Below are 25,805 nucleotides of genomic sequence, written 5' to 3'. Positions count from 1 at the left end.
AGGTTACTCCGCAGTAGAGTGACAGCTTTTTATATTTGTGTGTGATGTTCTGTATTTTGGGGAACACCACCGTTGATCAGTGGTAGAATAGTCTCTCTGTACAGGGTTTTGCTGAGTACAGTTAGACACATACATGCTATGTTCCTAACCAGTTTCTCCTTACATATTTGTAACTGAAAGTAGAAGAGAAATTACAATTTGTTTCTGGAAGGGGCAGGATGATTTGCTTTTTTTCTCTCTCTGAGCTGACTTTATCTCAGGGTCAAGCCAGTCACCCGCGGTGGGCTGCTTCACGGCACAGCTGGAACACCCCGTGTGTGGGGCCTCTGCCAGCCGAGCACTTGCCACATCTGTGCTCTGCTGAGTCCATAAGATGTTACTGTTGAAAGGCTTCTGGTAAAACTCTGTTGCTGTCTGTTAAGACATTACATTTGAATAAGATTATTTCCAAATGGACGCAGGATTGAATTAGCCATTGTAACTGTAATATTTTAAATGTAATATGACTATCACATACATAAAGCCACAGTTGTAAACTGGGAAATGAAATGAGTAAACAATATCATTTTCATCAAATGAAATGTTTATATTTGAATAATTGGAGAACAGTTTTTCTGCAATTACATATTTTCCCAGAGAAAAATAAAGTCAAGGTATTTTTAGCCAGATCCCCAGTTATCCCCTAGTGATGTTGTCTTTTGCTGGGTAGGCTGGCCCCTTGGAGGGAGGCTGCAGTCGTGAGGTCAGATAGGGACACAAAGCCACCAAGCTCACAGGGAAGTGAAACAGCTCAAACAAATTCTGCAGATGAGAGTTAAAGTGCCAAGATTATGATGCCTCTGAATTAAGGAGCAGAGTGAGAACCCTGTTGTGATTTTTGGCATTAAGAGACAAAGATATCATCTATTTTGTGTGATCTGTTAGTGTTGTTAGAAGAATCAAATGAGGTAATGTATCTAAAAGCCCTTTAAAAAGTGTGAAAGGCTATATAAGGACATAGGGGGCCTGGTTTGACCTACATTATACCAAGAGCTTTGATTAGCCGAGAAGTTGACCACAGGGTAACTAAGAATCTGAGCTACCATCAAATTTTGATAAAGGAGAGCTTGATGAAAGGAGTGATATTGTTTATTAAATTTGATAAACTTAAAAGCGTTTTTTCCCCAAATATTATATTCTTGTGGTTGGTATGTTTTTTTCAAAAATAGTGATTAACTTTATTGCCTTTGGTATAACAGCATTAGAAAGGAAAGAAGTCTTTGAAATCTGACTTTCTTTTTCTTGGAACCTGATTCCCATAATTTACTATGTGGTCTCAGCCAGTTAATTAAACACTCTGAACATGTAAAATAGAGTTAATAGTATTCAATACCTGATATCTTTGTGTACATCAGATTATTTAATATCTAGTACTTAGCCTGTGTCTAATAGTTAACTATTAGTTACAAACTAATAGGTAGTAACATGGAGACAAATCTAATTCCTCTCCCCTTCTATAATGATGTAGGTCAGTGATTCTAAAAGTACAGATTTTAGAATGATCTGGAGGGATAAAAGTGTAGATTCCTGAGGCTTGTTCCAGATCTTCTGGAGGTGGGTCCTGAGAAGGTGCTTTTCAAAAAACATTCCAGCTAATTCTTAAACTTAACACAATTGACAGCTACTGATTTAGACTGCCCTTACAGAGGCTAGTCCTTGCTATTCAGGGTTGTTGAATTTGAGAATATAGGAGCTTAATTTCAAGATGAAGTGACCTAGTGAGTGCATGGAAGTTGTCACTTTATATTCATTTTGTTTGCTTTGCTGTCATTTGTTTTTCATTCCAAAGACCAAGAAAGTCATTGGATAGTCTCTTCAGTAGGGAGTCTTAGTAGATAAAGGTTGTCAAAGTTTTACTGCGTCTGATTTTAATTTAATATTAGTTACAATTACAAACAGAAAGGAGTTAATAAGGAATAAAGACACGATAAATTTGGCATATCAAAAAAGTAGAGTTGATAACCAAACTAACTGGTCAAATAAAGATTTGCTCTTCCCTTGTCAAAAAGGCAGAGAGGCAAACTCAAGCTCACAAGTCCTGTCCTATTTGCTCACTCACCAGCAGAGAGTTAAATGTACATTTTCAATATGTGTAAGCTTAATGTTGAGTCCATTTATTTTTGACACTTTTTAATATTGATTCATAAATCCTCCAAAGATAGGTAGAGTATGTTTAGGCTAAAAAAATGTCGATTTGGCATTACCCTAAATTCCTGAACCTTATCCAAAGAATAAACTATTGAAATTCAGGAGAGTATTAATGATATCTAATAGCTTGCTGAAAGGTACAGAAGTCAAACTCAAGATCAGACAAACCTAGAACAATGTTTATAAGGATCTCTGTGCAGAGAGGAGGTGTGTATATGTTGAAAGGGCAGGGTGCCTCACGAATGAGGAACAGGTTTATATTTATAGCAGTGGAAATTGAATTGTTCTCTGTATTGGTCTGGAGTTAATGCATTATATGAGCAAGATGTGAGTTTCTAAGTTTCTTCTCCTTTCCAGCTTGCTGAAATGTCAACATCCTTTGATGGTTGTCAGGAATACCTATTATCTGTTCAAGACGTTCTTTCTTGGCATGTGGTTGACAGTTGAATTACCTTCAGCGGTAACATAAGTCTGTAGCTCCTTTGCAAGCTCTCTGTTTACCCACAACATAAAGTTGCAGTTAGGCGACTTTACTGGCCTCTCCGTTTTCACCAGCTTTTCTTTATGTAGGAGAACCTTGTTTACTCATTGCCCATGTTCTGGTGGATGCTTTCTAGCCAACAATTCTGATGTCCCTGCATCTTTCCTTACCCATTGACCTGTAAGAGTATATAGTCTTACATATATCAACTCAAACTACATCCTCTGGAATGGGATTGCTAGGCAGCTGCCTCCATTCTAACTGAGCTCTAGGTAGTCTTATGATCTTAAAGGAACCCTCTGATCTGGCAGGTGCTGGCCACCTTCTAGGAATATACAAATAATTTAATATAAGTCAAAGTTCTAACATTTTGGACTGGAAACCAATGGATAGTTTATTCCTTAAGCATAAAACTATAGTTCTTACCCAATGGGCCAAGAAATCTGCCAGCATCAATTAAAAACAAATATCTCAGGCCAGAGAACAAGATGTTAGGTATTTTCAGGTTCCTCCTAGTCTTCCTGATTTAATCCATCGGAGATAGAGTGACCAAATCCCTGACGGTGCTTGTTATCCTGTGTAATCTGTTAATGGTGCCCCTTCTCTCAAATGGCTCCTCCTCTAAAGTGGTCCAGTTTGGATGATAAATTAAATGGGCAACATTGTCCCACAAGTTACTTCCTTTGGGAAGTCTTTCTTGGCCCTCTGGAGTGGATTAGGTCCTCCTGTATCTTATATCACTATACATTTATATGTCATTGCTCTTATCATAATTATATCTTCCCCTGCTAAAATGGAAGATCCATAAGGGTGGAGACTGCATGGTTCAAGGTGGCGTCTCAGTGCTAACAAGTGTATAACAGGTGTTCAGTAAATATGTGTTGAGCAAATGCGTGCATATAATCACATGACATCTGCCAAGGCCAAGCTTGCTCCTTCAAAAAGTGAGCCCATGTGGTCGTCTGTGGAAAAGCTAATGCCATCTGCTGGTTCTATGAGGAACACTGCTCTGTCCTTAACTCCTTTGAGAAGCCCCTCTAAAGACTGGATCTTGAGAAGCCCTGCACAGAGGAAAATCCCCCTTAGAAACCAGCAGAGAATCTGATGCCCATATGGGACCCGTGTTCCTCTTAGCCAAGGCCAGGTGCCACTACACAAGAAATCCTGTTGTTGATTCTGAAGAGACTGCCAGGCTTTGAGCTGTGCCTGGAGGCTAACTTAGCGGTCTTAACTCTGGCTTCAGTAAGCTCGGTTTCTTCTACCTCACTCAGGACAATGTCCTGGCTCCCAGCTTGAGTATGCCCAGGAAAAGAAAAGGTGAGGAAAAGGCAGAAGGCCTGGAATGAGAGATGGAGAGGAACAACAGAGATTCCACTGATGTCTTCCACCATAGATCTGTTTTCTCCTCCTGTGTGACGTCATACCTCCTATTCCACTTTATGGAGGTGTTTGGGGGCAGGACATCATGTTCTATGGGGAAATGAGTCTTTGCTTGTGTAATCTGAGTGCCCTGTTCATTATTGAGGACCACGGCTAAAGGTCACGAAACTCCTTTTAAACCATGAAGTTTGCCTTTTCCCAGGTGATTCAAGTCCTTTATCCTGGAAGTGAGGAAATTAATTGGATAAAAAGGAATAAATGCCAAGCTGTGTCATATGAAGCTGATATAATTCCAACCAAATGATGGTAAAATGGACATTTTAGTTAACGTGTGTGAAATATTTTCACACAGTTACAGTTACAATTGCTATGATTGTTTTGAAATATTTAAAATAGTTCGTGAACAACCAGCACCCACTTATCCATTCCCTGAGGGCCTGAGGAGCCTAGATTAGGGATCATTACATGAGGTAATCGCTAATGGTTTTTTTTTCCCATTCTAAAATTCCTTGACTCAGTGTTAATTAAATAATTTGAAGTATAGTTGATTTACAGTGTTGTATTAGTTTCAGGTGTACAGCAAAGCAATTCAGTTATATATGTGTATGTGTGTGTGTACATTCCTTTTTTAGATTCTTTTCCATTATAGATTATTACAAGATATTGATCAGATTCATTTATATCAGTCCTAATTTCCAGAGTGTTGACCAGCCTAGGTATTCCTGCCATTGTGGTAATTTTCTTAGGTTAATCTGATATGCTAATGAATGTTCCATTTGTATAAAAATCAAAGATTATTAGACTGCTTCTTTATAATACCTACCATCCTTACAAAATACAAAATGTTCAGTTAGCAATCTGCATTTTCAGGAATAAGGTCTTTAGTAATGCAGGCAACTCTAACATTGTTGGCTGGAGATTATGCAAAGTGTAACTGATAACTGAGATGCAAATGCAAGTACCATTAATAAAATACAGAAAAATCTCTAAGATTTAACAGGATCTAAAATCCAAATGATGAGGGACTTTATCTCTAGGCAAAGAATGAAGAAGGAAACATTTTTCAACTAGATAGGCTATTCTCTTCTGTATGAGTACCCAGAGTTCATTGCCACTGGCTTCTTCTGGATCGATCACGTTATTCTAAATGAATGATGCTGTCAGAGTTTTAAAGAATGACAAGGAGTTCTGCAGTCAGCTCTGGATATAATGAAAATGCCCTAGCAGCTTCCTTGGCTTCATCAGGGCAGCAAGATTAAATTTGAGCTTGAATTTTGAAATGATAAAAAGCTGTTTGACTGCATTTTCAATATGTTTATCAGAAGAAAGCTGAAAGTACAAGATAACTTCTGCAAGAAATTTGGAAGTGAAATGGGTATCAGAACCGTCTGAAAGGAACCTGCTGCAGCTGAACATTACTCACGTTTCTACCGCCAAGAACCAGCACTGCACTTTCCTTCCAGAATTATTTTTAACTAGCTTGGAAGTCATCCAGGTTTGAATCTCCCAAAAGCAATTTTGTAAATGTGAGAGGGGCTAACTGGGTTCTGATTCAAAAGACAGGTGCACCTGGATGTCTTTTGTACAGCTGTGAAAATCCACAGGATGGTCATCACTTATCATTCCACAGTGGAACAGCTTAAGTATGAAATGCACTTTCTTCCAAAGGTGCTGAAAGCCAGCAAGACAGATGAAAGTTAAGCCAAGCAAATGCGTACACACCCATTTTCTTTTTCTCCTTTCTCAGAAAATATCCTGACAGTAAAGTGAAAGATTTATGACCAGAAACATGAGAGGCCGTTCCATATACCCAACTGAAATTACAGTTGCCACTTTAATCCCACCTAAATGATGTGCAAGTTCATTTGAAATCTCTCATGAGATAAGCTGGCTCCTACCACCCGAGGGTTGTTCATATTTTATAAAACAAGGCAAGGTAGGCTTTATGTTAAACAATGAAGAAAAAAATAGAAAGGATCTGAAATGGGAAATATTTCAGATGACCATTGCTTCTTAGTTAAAAAAAAAAAATTCAGTTATGCCTTTTCAGTGTGATAACATTGGAGTTGTCTTCTGTTATCACACTGAGATTAAAAAATGCCCTAGTCGTTGATAGAATTCCCATTTTACAGTAACATTTTATAGATTTCATATAAAATGTACACATATGGTTAAATAGGTTTAAATATAAAAATATCATAAGTTTGTTTTCTGTGTCTGTAATAACATATAATGAAAAAGAATCTGAAAAAGGAATATATGTATATATATATAACTGAATCACTTTGCTGTACACCTGAAACATTAAAATCAACTATACATCAATAAAAAGTCAAAGTGAAAAAAATATTTAATGTTTTCAATTTGTCATTAACCGCATCTCATATATACCTATTGCCTGTGAAAATTTCTCTTAAAATCAGTGTTCATCTTGAACAAAGTTTTCAGAGGAGTTGTTTACCAATTGGAGAATCTCTAATTCTCTAATTGCTCTCAAGATTGTCTTAGCCATTAGCTAAGATCATTTGCTAAGGTAAAGGTCTTCCTGCCGTTATCAGAAATGTTCACTAACCTTTTGAATAAAATATACCAGAATGTGTCCCATGCATCATGTCTGCATTAAAATCCTTCTCAAACTCAGAGCAGGCAATAAATAGATAACTCAGCAGGCAGGTACATCAAGAAGTGCCCCAGTGTTAGTAGGCTGTTTTGTTAGGAAGGGAAGTCATTCGTCTTACTTCAGTACTGGAAATGCATTGTAAAGGTTGATTTAAAAAACAGAAAATAGTAATCATAGTGTTCCTGAAATAGCTACATATCCAGACTTCGAGGAAAAAAAAAAAAGGGAATTTCTCCAAAGAAGATATACAGATGGCTGACAGGCATGTGAAAGGATGCTCATCATCGCAAATTATTAGAGACATGCAGGTCAAGACTACAGTGAGGTGTCACCTCACACCGGTCAGAATGGCCATCATCAAAAAGTCTACAAACGATAGATGCTGGAGAGGGTGTGGAGAAAGGGAACCCCCCCTACACTGTTGGTGGGAATGTAAATTGGTGCAGCCACTATGGAGAACGGTATGGAGGTTCTTTAAGAAACTAAACATAGAATTACCATATGATCCAGCAATCCCACTCCTGGGCATATACCTGGAAAAGATGAAAGCTCTAATTTGAAAAGATGCATGCACCCCAATGTTCATAGCAGCACTTTTTTTTACATTAGCAAGACATGGAAGCAACCTAAGTGTTCATTAACAGAAGAATGGATAAAGAAGATGTGTTACATGTATATACAATGGCATATTACTCAGCCATAAAAACAAATGAAATAATGCCATTTGCAGCAACATGGATGGACCTGGAGATTATCATACCAAGTGAAGTTAAGTCAGAGAAAGACAAATATCATATGATATCATTCATATGTGGAATCTTAAAAAATGATACAAATGAACTTATTTACGGAACAGAAATAGGCTAAGAGACATAGAAAACAAACAGTTACCTAAGGGGAAAGGGGAAGAGAGATAAATTAGGAGTTTGGGAAAAACAGGTACTAATATATATAAAATAGGTAAACAACGAGGGCTTACTGTCCAGCACAAGGAACTATATTCAATATCTTGTAATAACCTGTAATGGAAAAGAACCTGAAAAGGAATATATATGTGTGTGTGAGATTCACTTTGCTGTTCACCTGAAACTAACACAAAGTTGTAAACTGACTATTAAAAAAGAAAGAAAGAAAGAAAAAAAAAGAACCTCATGATAGTCAGGTCTATGGAGAACAGATGGACTTCAGCCTTTGGAAAGTTGATTGGATCCAAGGCAGTGTTCGGGGATCACTGATCTGGTACTCTACCACTAATTGACTTGGCTACTCAGTTTATCTCTCTTCTCTATATGTGATTTTTCTGCTTTTCCTTCTCCTACCAACTACCTCCTTTATCTCTAGTTTAAATGTATAGGAGAGATGCCAATAGGTTTAGTTTATTGCTGTTGTCCTGTATGGGCAGATTGCTCATGTGTAGGTACGTTGTGTGTTTAGCCTGTGTAAGAGCATTTTCTGGATCAGGTGATCCATGGGCCAGTCAGCTGTGGCTAAGGGGTGGCAACCCATAGGCTAAGCATGCAGATGGAAGCACTAAGAAGGAAATATTAAAATGAGGTTGAAGGTGTAACTGGCATTTTGAGGCTTCACTTACCTAACTTTTTTTCCCCTAAATAATTCAAGAAAAATATTACATGTGGGAAGCTGAAAATAATTCAGCTCCATAGGTCACGAGATTTCAGTTTGAATTTGTGAAGGTCATGATATACTTAGTGGTTAAGTTTAAAGGAAACACATTACTCTCATATTTATTGAGCCACTTACTATGTATTAGGCACTTTGCTGAATGTTTTCATACATTATCACATTTAATCCTCACAACAAAGCATTTAAATGTTTTGATAGGTTTAATATGACTATTGACACATTAGTCTGATTCAATTTTACAGTAAAGCTTAAAACCCCAGGCTTTGGGTTGGAATCTTGACTTTACCACCTGGTAGCTAGATGACTTTAGACAAGTTTCTTATTCTTTGTTTCTATTTTCTTACCTAAAAAATGGTTTCCTATAGTTTATCTCACAGGTCTGTCCACAGGATTAAAGTAGGTACTCTATAAGCTACGTTAAATTCTTGGCATGAAGCTTGACATATAGTAAGCCTCAACTAGTTAGCCATCGTGATTGTTGCATAGGTCTGAGCAGAGTTAAATTGCCATTTAACTTTAACGTTTCTTTTATTAGAGTGACTCTGTACCGTAGTGACCTTTATGGCACTCCATGGGTTTCTCTACTTAAACATGGGCCTCTTTGAGCAACCATTGGTCACCAAAACAGATGGGATATGAAACATCCCCAAATAGATTCTAACACATAAAACGATACTTACAGAGAATGGTGTTGACATCTTTCCCTTTCCTTTTTTTTTTTTTTTAAAGTTTTCCTGAAATAAAACTTTTAAGACAAGGTTGCTCCCATCTTTTAATTGTCATCCTGATACTTAGAACTGCATAGTGTAGAAATCAGTTTACACTTACGCATGACTGCAGTCATCAAAAAACAATTACCTGGTTTTACTAAATGTATTCCAACTTCTTGACAGGTCAATTTTAGTCTTCCTCCCCTCCCCCTGGCTCCACCCTTTACTATTAGAAATGATATTTGCTTTTTCTAATTGTTTGCCCTGAGGTATAGACATTCTTAGAATTGTTTGACCTTGAGAAGATGTACCTCCTATTATACTTTTCCTTTGCAGTAAAATCTACCTTATTTACAGCTAAATGAAATGAGCAATCTTAATGGTAATAGAGTGCTTTACCAAAACATTTGAGACTGTCACCAACTGATTTGTTTTGTTTTGTTTTGTTTTGTTTGGGTAAGTTTTATTTTTTTTCCCTTCCACTGGAGATTTAGCTGTTATCTCTTGTTCATGCCTTACTCTTAATGAGGGGGAAGAAAAGAATAAAACAAAAGGGGCATTTGATAGCGGTATTCAATCAGAGTTAACAGAGAATTCTGAAAAGATACTTGTTTGTGATTGTTTCAACATTAGGGAAATAATTTTAACACTGACAGTAAATAAATATTATTTTTATATGTTGCCATAAAAGACTATTGAATTTAAAAAGCTAAGTATATTAGCCACGGTTATTTATTGTAGTGAACTAATCTGAGGAAGTAACTAAAAAGCAAATAACCATACACTATAAATACATGATTTCTTGGCTAAGAGATGGTTAAAAAATCAAGAAAATATAATGGAATAGCATTATTTTAAATTCTTCAATCTGAGCTATGGAGGTCAAAGCATTATAAATTCAAGAAAAACTGTGCATATATTTACATGCATAGAGAAAATTTTCCCTATTCTTTGAGTTATATTAGGGAGATGAGCTATGTAGCTTTGTGAAGCTTTTAAAGGAGAACTGAGCTATTTATGTCATTCTTTCAGATATGCCTTGTCTTCTGTGTTTTATTCACACTGAATATAATTGATTATTTCTTTACTATGATATCCTCTAAGACAAGCGTCTTTTATAACATTTTTCCCATAGTATGGTTCATGAGAATGGTCTGTAGGAGCTCATGTATGTTATTAGAAAGGGAGTTCCATATGCAGATATGTTGGGAAACCCTGGTTTAAGCAAAGTTATGCTCATTTCTTAGAGCTCTGTACATAATAATGGACATGGTGAATTTCTAAAGATATGTAATATTTCCAGAACTCACTTGACCATAGAATGCTTCTTCCTCAAAATACCTTTAAGTCTTTTTTCCTATGCAACTATCTTCTCAGAAATTGATGTAAAGAAATCTGGCATTATAACTATCACTTTCAGTCATTGGTGTATAGTTAAAGACAAAGAAGTTGTTAACAAATGCTTACCTTATATTGAATATTTATGAAATATATAAAAAAGCAATTATGATCAGGAACTGAGATCCTATGAGACATTCAGTATGAATGATTCTTATAGTCACTATACTAATTCTAATTAGGAAAATGTATAAGTTCATTGGGTGTATACCTCGAAATGTAGCAGAAGAGAGGAAAAAGAAAAAAAATGTTTCCCACTCTCAAGGGGTTTTTGACCTGTTAGAGGCATCTAAGCATTGGACAGATCTGGATGCTATCATGTCGTACAGTGTTGAATGGGTAGATGAATGAGGTGAGTTCTAAGACACTTTCAATCCCTTGCAATCCGGTGATTTGTGTGCATGAAACTGGCATAGAATCATACATGACTGTAGGAAATCAAGTGCTCAAAGAGATAAGAAGGTGTAGTAGAAATAAAATGCAATTTGCAGAAACAGACTCCAAATTGTTCATATAAAGCCAGACAGAAGATTTAACCTTGCTGTGTCTCAACATCCGAATGTGTAAAGTGATCCTGAGAATGACTGTCACTCTGTGAGTATTAAATGAGGTAAATTATGTACTGGACCAGCACAGTGTATGATACAACGTAAGCATTTCATTATTCTCAGTTCTTCTTGGAGACCTACTACAAGAATTTAAGAATTCCATGCTGAACATTCTGAATGATTGTAGATGTTATATTTAAAAGAAATCATAGGGTAGTATAGTATAAAATATATTACCACATGTGTGAAAAAGAGAGACATTAATAATATATTAATTTCTGTTTGTATCTGCCTGAAGCAATTCTGGAAGAATCAAAATAATAATAATGATGATAATAATAATAATAATAATAATATCACCAAAGCCACCTTTGACGAGGACGAATGGGAGAGATAATTTTCTCTGTATATTTCCATGTTTTTAATGAGGAAAATATCACCTATTCAAAAGATTGGACTAGGTGTGATGAATAACTTTGCTAATTTTTAAGAACAGAGTGTCTAGTAAGGACTAGAGTTTACTTCTTTCTGTGATATTCTGGGAGAACCACCTTCTGGACAATTTAAGAGATTTAAAAAAAAATTGTGAGTTCTTTCTCCCTGCTCTTTAGAAATCTCTTGATCTAGGTATCAAAATAAAATAAAAACTGTTCCTTACATTTTTTTCTAAAGAAACTGAACAATCAGTAAATGTGGTCAGTCTTTATTTCTTCACTCCAAGATGTGCCCTACCAAAATGTAATACAATAGGAAGAAAATCTGTCATTTTATTAGCACATAGTTAACGGTCTACATCGGAGAAGGAATCTAAGGACTTTTCACCTTAATGCTATTATTACTAGTACAGCAGGTTCACAGAAACTTCGAGTTTAATGGCATAAAAGAGACAGTTTAAACTGAGGACACCTAGAGAACGTGTCATCTTTGTCTTATGTTTTATTTCCTCTCAACTTTTCTTCTTTGTTTTGACCCCACCACTTACAGAGTATCTTGTTCAGAAAAATTACCATGGGCCTGGCAAAGGATACAGTCACGTCGATACTGATTCCATAGAAATTAAAAGAAAGAGTTGTGTTCCATCACTTTGACAACTAAATTACATGAAACTCAGCTGGAGATCAGGTGCTGGTTACTTTTCCAAATGGAGCTGGTGGTGAAGCAGTGTCATTTGGCACGGCTATTCACAGTTTAGATGATTTCAGATTTGGACGTCCCTTTGGACCCACTTACTTGTGACTTCAATGACCAAAACATTTAAGCATAAAGTTTCGTGCAGCATCTTTGCAAAGAGGTCATTATTGTAGGGCAAGCATACATTTAGAGCAAACAAAGGAAACAAAATTTTGAAACAGTGACTATTTATTACTGTCTCTCTTTAGTCTTTGATTATATGAGCATGTCTACTGTGTGCATAATTTGTATGCTCAGTAAGGCAGCAGGTTGACTGGAAAGAGTGCAATATGGAGTTTGAAGGATGTTGGTTGTATTTTATGTTTGCGGTAACAATTACTGGGAATTATCGTATCAGAGCTGCTGTGTTAGTTTCCTATTGTTGCTGTAAGAATCACCACAAATGGCTTAAAACAACACAAATGTATTAGCTCATTCTTCTGTAGGTCAGAAGTCTGCATTCAGTGTCTTCAGGCAGAGTCTTTTGCTTAGGCCAAAATGAAGGTATTGGTAGAGCTACATTTCTTTTTGGAGGCTCTGAGGGAAAATCTGCTTCTAAGCCCATTCGGGTTTCGGCCGAATTCACTTACCTTGTGGTTGTAAGGCTGAGGTCCAGTTTCTTTGCCAGCTGTCCATAGGAGCCTGGATTTTGCCTAGAGGCTACCCTCTTCCCTTCTCATGCTTTCCACCTGCCCTTCCCTTTCCCCCTAGAAATGTCAAGTACCTTTCATGCTGCACACGTCTCTAATGATTCCGTCTCTTACATGTCTTCTTCTTGTAGACAAAGTTCTTTTAAGGACTCTTTCAATTAAATTGGTCCAACTCGGTAATCCAGGATAATATCTCTTTTTTAAGGTCTTATATTATAAAATCCCTTTTGTCATGTAAACAACATATTCCCAGGATCCAGGGATTAGAGTGTGGTCATCTTTGGGGGAGGTGGTGGTGAGAATGCTGTCTACCTCAGGGAGTAAATCTCTAAAGATACAAATGGTGAGAATGGAGAGTTCACTTAGTGCTGTTGTTCCAAAATCATCTTTATCATCCCATACTCCAGGTTTTAAGATAAAAAAGTTTATTGAGGACAGGATTCAGCTTTCATTTTGTGCCATCTGTGTGGTACATAATAGAGACCCCACCAACACTGTTTGTGAATTTTCATGTCCCCAGAGAGGTTTACCAGAAACTTGGGAAGATAAGTAATACAAGTTGTCAGTTAAATAACACAGGTGACCAATGTTTTTTAAGACATATGTATAGAGAGAGAACTTTTGGTCCCAGAACTAAGAAGATTTCTTGGAAAAGGTAGTACATTAGATGCTTTCAAAGCATGCTTAGGATTTGAAAGACTGGGGAAAAAAGAAAGAGAAATAGTCTTCCCATAAATAATGAATAGCAAAACAAGGAATTAGGAAAGAGAAAACACTGATTTGGGGCAATTCTACCTGGAGGAAAACATTCTACTGAATACTTTCTAGGAAATAAAGGAACCTAGTTGGTGATATACTATTCCAGTGCTTTTCAAATTTTTGGACTAAAAATCCTTTACATTCTTAAGATGTATTAAGGACCCCAAAGTACTTTTGTTTATGTAGGTTATTATCTATCAATATTTATTGTATTGGGAATAAAAACTAAGAAGATATTTAACTGTTCATGAATTTATTTAAAATAACAATAACTGAGCCATTGCATGTTAAAAAATGTATTTTAATGGCAAATGGCTATGTTTCCCAAAACTACAATAATTTGGCGAGAAGGATGGCATTGTTCTGCATTATCAGACATCTCACATCTCTTTCTGCAGTCTATTGCGGTATCATGTTATGTTGCCTCTAGACAACTCCATTGCACATTTGGGAGAAAAGTGAAAATGGTTTTGACCCTTGGACCCCCTGAAGGGCTTTTGGGGGTTCACCAAAACCAGATGTTCTTGTATAACACTTTGAGATCTGCTTTCCTATACTGTCAACAAATAGCTACAGAACATCAGGTGCCAGGCCCTATTCGTAGGTAGAAAACAAAGGGTAAACAGGACAGAAAAGGACTCTGCCCTCACCATGCTTACTTTCTCATGAGGGGAGGCTGACCTTAAAATGAAAGAAATAAGATGCTTCTCGATGGTGGTAGAATCTAATAAAACAGGTGTTATGCTGAACCGTAAGTGGAGATGAGTCTGAGACTTAGATACAGGGTGCTCAGGCAAGTCTGCTCAAGGCAGTGGCTTAAGTCAAGAGCTACAGGAAGGGCAGCTCCGTGAAGAACGAGGGAAAGCATTATACTCTGAGGGAACGGCTGGTTCAAAGGCTTCGATGTAAACTGAAGAGTTAAAGGAACAAAAATTCTCAGAGAAACTATTAAGAGAAGGAATCAGAGATATGGGCAAGGCCCATTTCATTTGAGGCCTGGTAGATCATAGTCAGGATTTCAGATTAAATTCTAAATGTTATCTGAAGATTTTAAGAAAAGAATGATACAGTCTAATTCACATTTTTAAAACATCGCTCTAGCAGCTGTATGTAGAAAGGGCTGTAAAAGAACATGAAAGGAAGAAGGGAGACCCTTGTTGCATTAGGCCAGATAAGAGATGATGCTGGTCCTTCCTGGGGACAGCAGAAGAGATGCTGGACAGTCATTAGATTCAGGATGGAGGTAAAACTGACAGCACCGATACATTAATTTTCCCTTTAGTCTGATTAAAATTCATTTATTTCCCGGACCATTTCTCTCACTTGTAAAATTCGCTTTGAACTATGTTCTAATCTCTCAAGGTCTTAGCATACTTTCCAACTTAATCATCACCCACAAATTTAGTGAGAATCCTCTCTCTTAGATATCATGATAGCGTATTAATCATTTCATATCATAACTTACCTCATTGACCTGTGATAGTGAGTCTTTTCTAGAGCAACTTTTCATTTATATTCAAAATGAAGATTAATGAACATTACTGTCACAGGCTATAATATGACCCTCAGACTTTTCTGTGCAAAATATTCCATTCAAAGTATATTTACTGTTGTTATTTCTGCCTTCCCATCTCCCCCACACCAAATGCATCTTCTTCTCCTGGTTGTTAAAAGGTTACAGGCTATTCACATGGTCATATTGCTGATAAAATAGGACATGTGTTTCTATGAACCAGATTTGTTCATTAGGGCACTTAGAGTTAATAAGAAGCTCTCAATAAGACAGAAGCAAAGATCTGGGGAGAAAAGTTGAAATAAGAAACGATACTGTTTTCTGATTAAAGAGCTTATGCATTAGGCTTTTTTGAGTAGATTCAGTAACTAACTGCTCAAATGGTATGATTTCATAGGCCAAGAAGATGCCCTTGGTCTTCAAAATGCCTGCTCTCTGACTGTTGCTAACATATGAAACTTCATTATTACCTTTTCTTCCACTTTTTTCAAATAAAGACTTTGCTGCCTATTAAAATTAAAGTACTCCTAAGAGAGACCCTGTGATCCTCAACCAAAATTCAACCTTTGATTTTAATAGGTGCCTTGGTTCCTTTATTGAGAGTTGCTTTGACAGGTACAGGATAAAAGGAGTAATAGTTCCTGGGAACCAAGAGTGAAATGAACAGACTTGGGGAGAAGAGGCAGAGAGAGTTTTCTCTGTCTGCCTCACCCCTCTGCCTGGCTTTCTTTGTCCTCTATTTACCTAATCATTACTTTCTCTACCAAATTACAATTTAGCTGAGTGTAGAGGCGTGTTTTAAGAGTCCGATAGCCTTAGGTTTCTCACTCTCCATCAGAGCATTGCTTACTTCTGGGACTGCTGTTCCCTTATCTGTAAGAAATGAGATTTATAATATTGTTGGTCACCTGGGTGAAGTAAGGAGTTGAGTACATTTTAATTGTCATTAATTTCTCCACTGTATAGAACATTTTATGGTCTTCAAAGAGCTGTGCCTTGTATGCTGTCTTTTAAAATCTCCAGAGTCACTCTGGTCAGGCTTATCTCTCCCCAAACTGTTTGAATATTAGTAAAACTGAGGCTCAGGAAATCAATGCACAAAGTCATATGGCCAAAAATGGTGTCTTGAACTTTTGATATCTTGATACTGTCACCTCTCCCCACTGTATCCTTTTGGCTTTTAATACCATGTCCTCGATAAAAGATTTTTTAAGTTTCATAACGAATATATTTTATAACTTCAAATTCTGTTTGTCTTTTTGTACAATTATTTGCCTTAACTATACTCTAACATAATTATGTAATTAAATGATTACTTGGAAGGAGGAGCTAAATCTGTTGGCCTCTGCCTCCCAAAGAAAGGCAAAGCAGACTTGGTCTAATCTCCTTGTCCATTGGACCTTTGAGTAAATAGACTAACAATAGTTTCTAGAAGGAAGAGATTTATGTCTATCTTTAGCAGGATGCCCCTGGTTGAAGATTTCCTATAGTGAGTAGAACCCAGCATCTATGAGGTAGGACTACCTGGGGCAGGTCACATCCACTGTACCACTGGGTGGAGTATAAAATGCTTCATCTGAACTCCTCCATAGCTTATATCCTTGAAGTTACTTGGCAAGGTTGATATTGGGTAATTATATCCTTGAAGTTACTTGGCAAGGTTGATATTGGGTAAGATCTTTAGTTCATGTGAGTCTGATTTAATAATCCAATCATGACATTTGTCTGTGGATAATTCAGTCATTTATTCTGAAGGAATCTCCAGTAGAAACATCAGAGATGAGAAGCCATCTTGTTCTCTTTGCCCTTCTCCAAATTGAAATGTTACTGACACAATATGTTGGTAAATAGTCTCCCTATTGAATTGGTAAAATCAAAGCCACTCTTTTAAGCAGTGAAAATGCCTGATTTAATTTCAGTAGTTATAAATCAAAATTAAGCCTAGGAAACCAGACCCATAAATAGCTGTAGAGAATCCAGGGGCTATTATTCTAAAGGCACTCTCAGATCAATTTGCATGGAGATGATGCGGCTGTGAGATAAGGAAATTGTCTTTCTGCCCTGTTAGGAGAAGGTACCAGGATTTAAAGCACCCAACAGGGAGGAAAAACAGCAATTAATTTGTTAAAAGTCAAGGAAAGATTGTATTGCTAAAATGAGAAATAAAGTCTTTACTTTTATATTGACCATTTTTGTTCCATAGAACACTTTTCTGAGTTAAGTATGAAGATTGGACATAATTATTCACCTCAGGGTTAATAAGATAAGACAAAGAATGTAACCCCTACCTACTCCTAGTCAAAGTAATTGGTTTGTTTGTTGGTAGATTTTTTTTCCCTCGACCTTGAATTTAAGCAAATGAGGTGATGCTTCTTAGATTTTTGACTTTGTAAAGAAGAACACACAAATCAGTCATCTTGAGTGTTCAATTTTAAAGAGACAAACCTCAGGCTTAGAAATAATTACTGCAATAAACAGATAAGGTTATGAAAGAGACAGTGTTAAAAATCCCTCTTTTTTTCCCCTCAAATTTTTTGCCATCTTTTCTTTCTTAGTCTAACACATTCATTTACAATGTTTTATTATATTCAAGTAATAGTTCATATATTTGTACTTGGTAGCCAGTGTTTAACAATGCATTAATTTCTACCCATTAAGTCATATATACTTCAGTTTCCAAAAACTATAAAATGCTGTGAAGCATACCTTTCGGTTACAGACATATCTGTGATTTTGAAAATATACCAACTTTCTCAAGTTGAGTTAGTAATACAAATATTGGATTCCTAGTTACCATCTCTTTGTTTTCCTTTCATAATTTTATTAATCATTAGTGGTAGTAAAAATGCTATTTTACTGTGGAAATAGCAGAGCTCATTTATCCAGAACATTTCAGAAGTGCAAACAGCTGTAACATTTTTGCATTTGTGGTTACACTTTTTGTTCTGTGCCAGTTTATTTGGCCTCTGCACACAAGTGTAAGCAGAAAAAGTGCGAAGGATCACACTGTAGATCAAAGGAGTGTGGCTACATTCTGAAGGACAGCGAGGAAAAGCCAGGAGGCAGCTGGGAGAAGCTGCTCAACATGGGACTCTGACTGCCCAGTGGAGCTGTTCTCCGCCAGGCCAGCCTCCAGTCCCGGACCTCAGCCTGCTGCCTCTACTCCTTCTGTTAGCGTTTTGTATTTAGCATGTGGACATTTAGTCAGAATCTTCTTTCCCGTATTTCCTCTTTCAAAATCTGCTCACAGGGTTGATATCTTTTCTTTATTCATTTTTGTACTCTCTCCTTTGAATTCTTGCCTTTTAAATCTGCCTTCCACTGTGATCTGTAAAAGCTTGCCCCATCAGAAACTGTTCAATTATGAGCATTCAGCAGAGGCAGCAGGGCCAGTTTAAGAGAATAGAGCCTAGCAAACAGTAGGTTCTTTGCAAGGACTTTGCAAGGAGTAGGTATTTTTCTATTCTACCCATGAGTAATGATGGCCCACTTCCCGTTTATAAGAATTCACTAATAGTTTTGTGTCTTTTTCAGATTGAACTTTTAAAATTAAATATGAAACTCATAGATAATCACAGATGAGGATTCAGGGCCAATATTCACAAAATGAATATTTTGACTGGCGGATAAAGAAACAGTGATTGACAGTGGGACTTTCGTGTTGTGCTAAAATGAAAAAGTTGATAAGGACAGATTAGAAGAGGTGTGAGTAGTTGTTTAAATGCAGCACTGACGGAATGACTCATACCACTAAAAGGGAGACAAAAAAAAAAAAAAAAAGAAAAAAAAGAAAAGGAAGAAAAGAAGAGAAAAAAGAAAAGAAAAACCTCTCCTCAATTTTTGATCTCGGATCATCATGGCTGGCAGGGCTAACGAGATCGATGGCAAAAATAGCTTTTTGTTGATGGGTCATAAAATAAACAAGGACAAAATAGTGGTGGGTGAGTGATTTTAAATTCTCTGTGTTATATCATATTCAAGTGTGGCCCTTCACACTCTGATTAGAATTTTAAATATGTCTGGGAATTAAGAAGAACGGGAAGTTATGAAAAAAAGATCTCCACAGAGCAACTTCTTAGGCAGGCTGGAATGCTTTGACCTTGAAAAGATAAATCCAGAACAAGCTAAAAACAGCACATAGCATTATTGCTAACATACAGTGCTTCACATGTTATTATGTAGCACAAAGTACAAAGAAACAACCAAAGAATGAAAAAGGAATTATGTTTAAAATAGGGTGATGTAATTATACAATCTTTAATACTATTCAAAGGCATTTTTATTCTATTTATGAAATACAGCCTTCTTTTCTTACAGAAAATCATTTAGATTATGTGTTCCAAAAGAATTTTTCTATATTTTGTTTTAGTTAACTCAACTTACTTGGAAAATAAAAGCGGAAAAGGGGGATTAGTAAAGATTAGATAGAATCTTTTCTTTTTAATGGTCTCAAGTCAATTCATTTGATATTTTTTCTCTGTTTTCACACCCAGATACATCTCCCAAAGCCATCCTGAATCAGTACAGGATGTAAATTAAAGGCATTTCGGAAGAGTATAGGTAACTTCCATCTAGATAGCTCCAAATTTTTGTAGAAGTATAAAACTTAGTTTATTTTGGAAGATTTTCCAAATGAATATTCTATCTTCTTCATGGGCAACGGGAGCTATGGGCTGTTATTATAGTTCAGAGGGAGAAAGGAAAGGGGGGGGGGTTTCTATGGGAGCATCCTGAGCCTGCCAGAGGGCCATCAGAAGACTGACCGAGACATCGGAGGGCTGTTAAAGCGCGATGCGGGCAAGAGTCCTAAAGGGGCCTGGGCAGTTATTCAGTGTTCCTTTTTGTCTCCTTTTGTCCAATCTGGCAATTCTCTGAAGTGCAGTATTATTCTGCTGTGCAGAAACAGCAACCCTGATTGTAAAAATAAAAAAGCCTCACAAATCCTTACAATGCCATTTCGGGACAAAACTGGTCATGTATACTGTTTCCACATAAGAAAATAAGACACTTTCCTCCCTCCTAATGAAGTAAAATGAACATTTAAAGAGATTTAATTTTTTTCAAATTTGATGTTTAAAAAAATCATTTATTTGAATTGCTATAAAAATATGAGATAAAAAGGTCACTCTGAACCTGTTAGCTAGCACAAAGTTAAGCTGATAAAAACTATTCTGAAACATGAATTTCCGTTTACATGTAATATAGTTATTCAATTGATATACCCAGTTCAGTCAGGCCCAGTTCACCTTCCTGAGATTTTCTTTCTCCATGTCAGACTGTTTATTCATTTTTGTGTGCATTTTTAAGCTAAGAAATTTCACTACTAAAATCACTTAGTATATGAAGCCAACTATACATGACTCTCGTCTTTAAAGCCTCTATAAAGACAGTGTGACCATTAGAGATTCCTGTCATGCCTCCATCTAAAATGTAATCATTGACTTTCGAAGTATTAAAAGAAAATGCCTTTAGAAAAATGTCACCCCAGGGCAGTGAGGATCCCAATTTAACATCCCATTTAATACATCGTTTAATCTGTTGTACGTTTGAAGGGTGGATATTTCACATGGGTAATACAGGGAACACGGTAGTTAAGCAGTTCTCATGGCTAGAGGAAAAGAATGGGGAGGAGAGTGGTGAATTTAATATTTCTGTGTGTTTGCGGAAGAGAGAATCAGGAGAAATACTTACCATATTTTCTCGCCTTTGGTTTGTGCCACTTAGACCAAGGAAATTAGCATTTTCAAGCCCAGAGTTTGATCAGATCTGTGTTCTAAGATGACACTTAGGATAAGAGTGCTTCAGCACAGATACGGAATATATTTCTATACAAATATATGTTTTCAAGGCCACTTATTAGAGACTGATAGGGAATATATATTTGGTCTTCCTCCCTGGTTTTTGGTGCAGAGTTCCTAAAATCACACCGTATTTTCCGGGAGATTGGTTTGAGAAGAGTGTCTTTTGTTACTCATAATGAGCCCCTTTCAGCCATACCTGGGCGTATGCTGGTGTTGTGATTCTGGGACAATGGTGGCTTCAGAGGAACCAACCAGTGGTTACAGGCTTGGAATTTTAGCATTACCCCCGACCCTCTGGGGAGAGGAATGGGGCTGGCGATTGAGTTCAATCACCAATGGCCAATGATTTAATTTAATAATTTAATCTATCATACCTATGGAATAAAGTGTCCATAAAAACTCTAACAAAAGGAGTTCAGAAAGCTTCTGAGTTAGTGAGCATAGCAAGGTGCAAATCTGGAGAAGGCACGGACACTCCATGCCTCTCCCACATACCTTGCCCTATACATCTCTTCTGTTTGGCTGTTCCTGAAATATAGTCTTTTTTTTTTAATTTCATTGAAGTATAGTTGATATATAGTATTATATAAGTTGCAGGTGTACAGTATAGTGAGTGATTCATAATTTTTGAAGATTATACTCCTTTTATAGTTATTACAAAATATTGTCTATATTCCGTGTTGTACAGTATATCCTTGTAGCTTATTTATACAAAATAGTTCGAATCTTTTAATCCCCTACCCTACATTTCCCCTTCCCCCTTCCCTCTCCCCGCTGGTAACCACTAATTTATTCTCTTTATCTGTGAGTCTGTTTCTTTTTTGTTATATTCACTAAATTTCTTTTATTTTTTTAGTTTCCACATATAAGTGACATCATACAGTATTTGTCTTTCTCTGTCTGACTTATTTCACTTAGTATATAATATCCTTCAAATGCATCCATGTTATTGCAAATGGCAACATGTCATTTTTTATGGCTGAGTAGTATTCCATTGTTTATAGACGCTACATGTTTTTTACCCATTCATCTGCTGATGGATATTTAGGTTGCTTTCATACCTTGGCAGTTGTAAATAATGCTTCTATGAACATTGGGATGCATGTATCTTTTTGAATTCATGCCGTATGACCCAGAAATTCCACTCCTGGGTATATATCCAAAAGAAACAAAAGCACTAATTTAAAAAGATACATGAATTATATTCTTTATAATAAATGGGTAATAGTAAGTAAAGAGCTTTCCTGACTTCTGCGAGTTCTTCTATCAAATTATCAAACTTGAAGAGAGGGCTATGGAACACAAAAGTACAGGTGACAACCTGGGACTTGAAATTGGCATCCAAAGTGGGGAGCAGTCTTGTGGGACTCGTCCTTCAACATCTGGAGTCAGCTCTAACTCCTGGTAGTTGGTGTCAGAATTGAATTGTGAGACACACAGTTGGTGTCTGCAGAGTTGTGGAACTGGTTGGTGTGGGAAAAAGCCCCACTCACTTTGTGTCAAAAGTGTCAAGAATAAAGGAAACAGGGATTTTTTTTGGGGGGGATGCACATTATAATTCACTTTTATCACACTCACTCTCACACCCATGAATATAATTGTGTATGAAATCTCTGAGTAAAGTTTCAGAGAAATCCAGATATTTGCAAACGCTTCCCTATTCCCTCCAGATCTCACGTACAGGGCTCTGGTGGTTTCATAGTATGATGCATTAGAGAGTTCATCTGTTTTGTTGCCTCTAGATGGTTTTTATTCTATACATAAAGAGCACCATCAGAATTTCATAGCTCTGTGTGCTGAATCATTCATAGAAGAGGCCATTGAATGCATATTTATGAATGCCTGGAATATTCTGTTTTATCACACCGTGCTTTTTTGTTCTGTTTTGCATTTCAGGTTATGTTCAATTATCGACTAGCCTAGCAGCAAATTGTAGCGATTGGAAAGTTGAGTTTGACTTCAAATTTATATAAAAGTGAAATGTTAGTATCACAGTTGCAATTGTTATTCAAAATATGAGCCAATGAGAAACCCTGAATGGGTTTACAAAATTATTAGCCTTTGCTTCTTCATTTCAAAATAACTTTTTTTGTAGGTGAAACAATGGATGGCAGTCTTTAATTCCATTTCTACATTGGACTGTCTTCTAGATGCTTTTGGAAAATATGGAGATGTGAAGAACTTCCTCTCTTGCTACCTAAAATTTTATTATTCATTACGGAAGAGTCCATATGGTAAAAATGACCCCAACCATAGTGCGAAATCAAGCAACTATGCTAAACTTAGGGGCAAGATCTAAACCAAGGACTTCTGACTGGGAAGTCTGAACGGCTTCTTAGATATGACATGGAGCTGGGCTTTGCTATACAGAGAATTATTTATTTATTTATTTATTATTTATTTATTTTTTAACATTTTTTATTGATTTATAATCATTTTACTATGTTGTGTCAAATTCCAGTGTTCAGCACAATTTTTCAGTCATTCATGGACATATACACACTCATTGTCACATTTTTTTCTCTGTGAGTTATCATAACATTTTGTGTATATTTCCCTGTGCTATACAGTGTAATCTTGTTTATCTATTCTACAATTTTGAAATCCCAGTCTATCCCTTCCCACCCTCCACCCACCTGGCAACCACAAGTCTGTATACAGAGAATTTTTTAAATGGAGCTCATTTTGCACTGACTGAAATCTGTGAGGCTGATAGAACTGTAAAACTGCTTCTGTTTGTAAGGCTTTTTTTACTTTTATTTCCATCAGGCTTTTAACATTTCCGGAAGGAAGGATAAAATGAGGGCTCAGAGACTGTATGCTTTTTATTGGTTTGTCTACAGTGATGTTTTGTTTCAGCATGCTCTTTAATGTAATAAGTTTGTATATATTAAATTTAGTTGAATGCTGATTTAAAAGGGTTTGGTGTGGATCTGAGTTTCAGTGTCTTAAAATAGAATGAATTGATTACCCTGGCTCATGTTCACATAACTTAGATCCAACTGTAGAAAATGGAACTATTCATAGTCAAGCGGTATTTCTATTTATTTGTAGGTCTCCAGATTGGAAAAGAATTCGTTGTAACATGGTGGAAGCAGGCATAGCTAAGTGTGGTGGAGAAGACCTGAAATACAATGTAGCCCTACAGAGGCAAACCTTGTGATTATTGGTGGCAAACCTTGTGATTATTGGTAGCAAGCCCGTGGTGTCTCCCTATGGCCTTTGAGTTTGGGACTAATTGTATAATCCATTTTCTTCTAGTGGATTTCATACTAATTTTAGCCTTGAGAGTGATTGGGACTGGGAGTGCCTTGCTGTCCTGCATGTAGCTTGGCATTAATCAAAGACAAAAACAAGTCCATTCTCATGCTGAAAAGAAAAGAAGTCCCTGACAAGATAAGGGATGCTATCTCTGCTTTCATCTTTGAGGCTTAGAAATCTTTACTGATTGCACTGGAGACCTGGTTGCTACTGGGCCCTAGGGAGAGAGGGACAGGCCAAGCACATTCGTCTCTCCTTCCCACCCAGCCCTGCGGCCTCTATCTGTTTTAGAAATACGAAATCCCTTTGTCATGACCATTGAGGGAAGCTCAGAAATGGACTATGTGCCATAAATAAATAAGATGTGTATGGAGGGGTCTGGAGGGAGAGTTCTGCTGTTGCTAAGTGATCAAGATGAATAGGCAGATGGGCGAGTCTGTGTTTTGGCACCAGGTTGTCCTGGGGTCTGGAGATGGGGAGACTGGATACCACAGGCATTCAGGGACCCTATAGGCTATCTTCAGGGACAGCATTAGACACAAGGAAAGAGACTTTAGGTAGGGACCTTAATTTGGGCATTTTCTGGAAAGATGGAGATGAAGTAGACAGCTTAATACATGTGAAAATACAGCTTGTTCTGGCCTTTTTCTTTCTAAGATTCTGACCTGGCCAACATTTTGCTATAAGGGGTAAAGGTGCAATTCTGAAAGATTCTAACAGGAAACCATGAATGTTGCCAATTATCCTTCAATTTTATTCTTCTAGACATTGCCCTTGTCGACTGAAATAAATGCACAGCCTAAAAGTTGAGAGTTATGTTTTATTTGGCACGAGGACTCCAGCTGGGATGACAGCCTCTCAGATCACTCTGAGGGACTGCTCCGAAGAGGTAGGGAAAGAGCTAGGCTATATAGGAGCTTTACAAGGACCAGGTAGTTGGAACAGTAAAAAATTACTTGTTATCTAAAGAAAACCAGGCATCTCAAGTTAAAGAATTTAGTGCTTTTCTGTGTATGGGAGGAAGCAAACATTTGGGCTCATTGAATTCATTCCTTTACAGGCACCTAGCTATCTAGGGCCAGGGTCCTGTCCTTTCTTATTCTGAGTCCCCTCAGAGTGAACCATTGTGAGTGGCTCCAGAGTCTGGGCTGCGGGTTTGTCTTCACTAGGGGGTGGCAGCAGCCAATGATGACTTGATGGCTTCAGCATTCTTTGTTTCAGCATTCTTTGTTTACTGATATGGTTTGCAGTATTTTTCGTTCATACCCTCCATGTGTACATGAAAAAGAATAGACATCTAGTGATGGAGGGAAGATTTTGATCTTCATGTTCCCTGAGGATTTAGACTAGGGTCCTTGAGTGTTGTCCAGCACACTTCCTTTACTTCCAGAAGGTCTCCTCAGCTTCTCTTGCTTGTATCTTGTCTAAACTGTCTGTTTTTCTATGGAGAAATACTTTGAAACGAAATGCAGAAACACACTACCAATTCCAAGAACAAACTCAACCCTAAAGGGTTTGCCCGCAATCTAGAATTAAGTGCAAAAAGCCTCTGCATATCCACAATAGCTTTCGTAAAAAACTCCAGATTATAAAGACAAGCATTTTCTTTCTTAGAGCCTCACTCTGAGCCTGACTGACTTTTATTCAGCATGTCATTCTTAATCAGCCTGGTTATCTGGTTTC

The 25,805-nt window shown here is 37.1% G+C and overlaps 1 protein-coding gene across 30 annotated transcripts in view; it reads left to right on the top strand.

Annotated features, from left to right (window-relative positions):
* The window catches only part of NRXN1 (neurexin 1), a 1,021,444-nt gene that overhangs the window by 289,909 nt on the left and 705,730 nt on the right, over positions 1–25,805 (top strand). The gene's annotated exons all lie outside the window — the stretch shown is intronic.

The sequence above is a fragment of the Camelus ferus genome, chromosome 15 (genome assembly GCF_009834535.1).
Source record: "Camelus ferus isolate YT-003-E chromosome 15, BCGSAC_Cfer_1.0, whole genome shotgun sequence".
Classification (NCBI taxonomy): domain Eukaryota; kingdom Metazoa; phylum Chordata; class Mammalia; order Artiodactyla; family Camelidae; genus Camelus; species Camelus ferus.
Note: the sequence above shows the minus strand (reverse complement) of the source record. Positions and strands in the feature narration are given on the sequence as shown.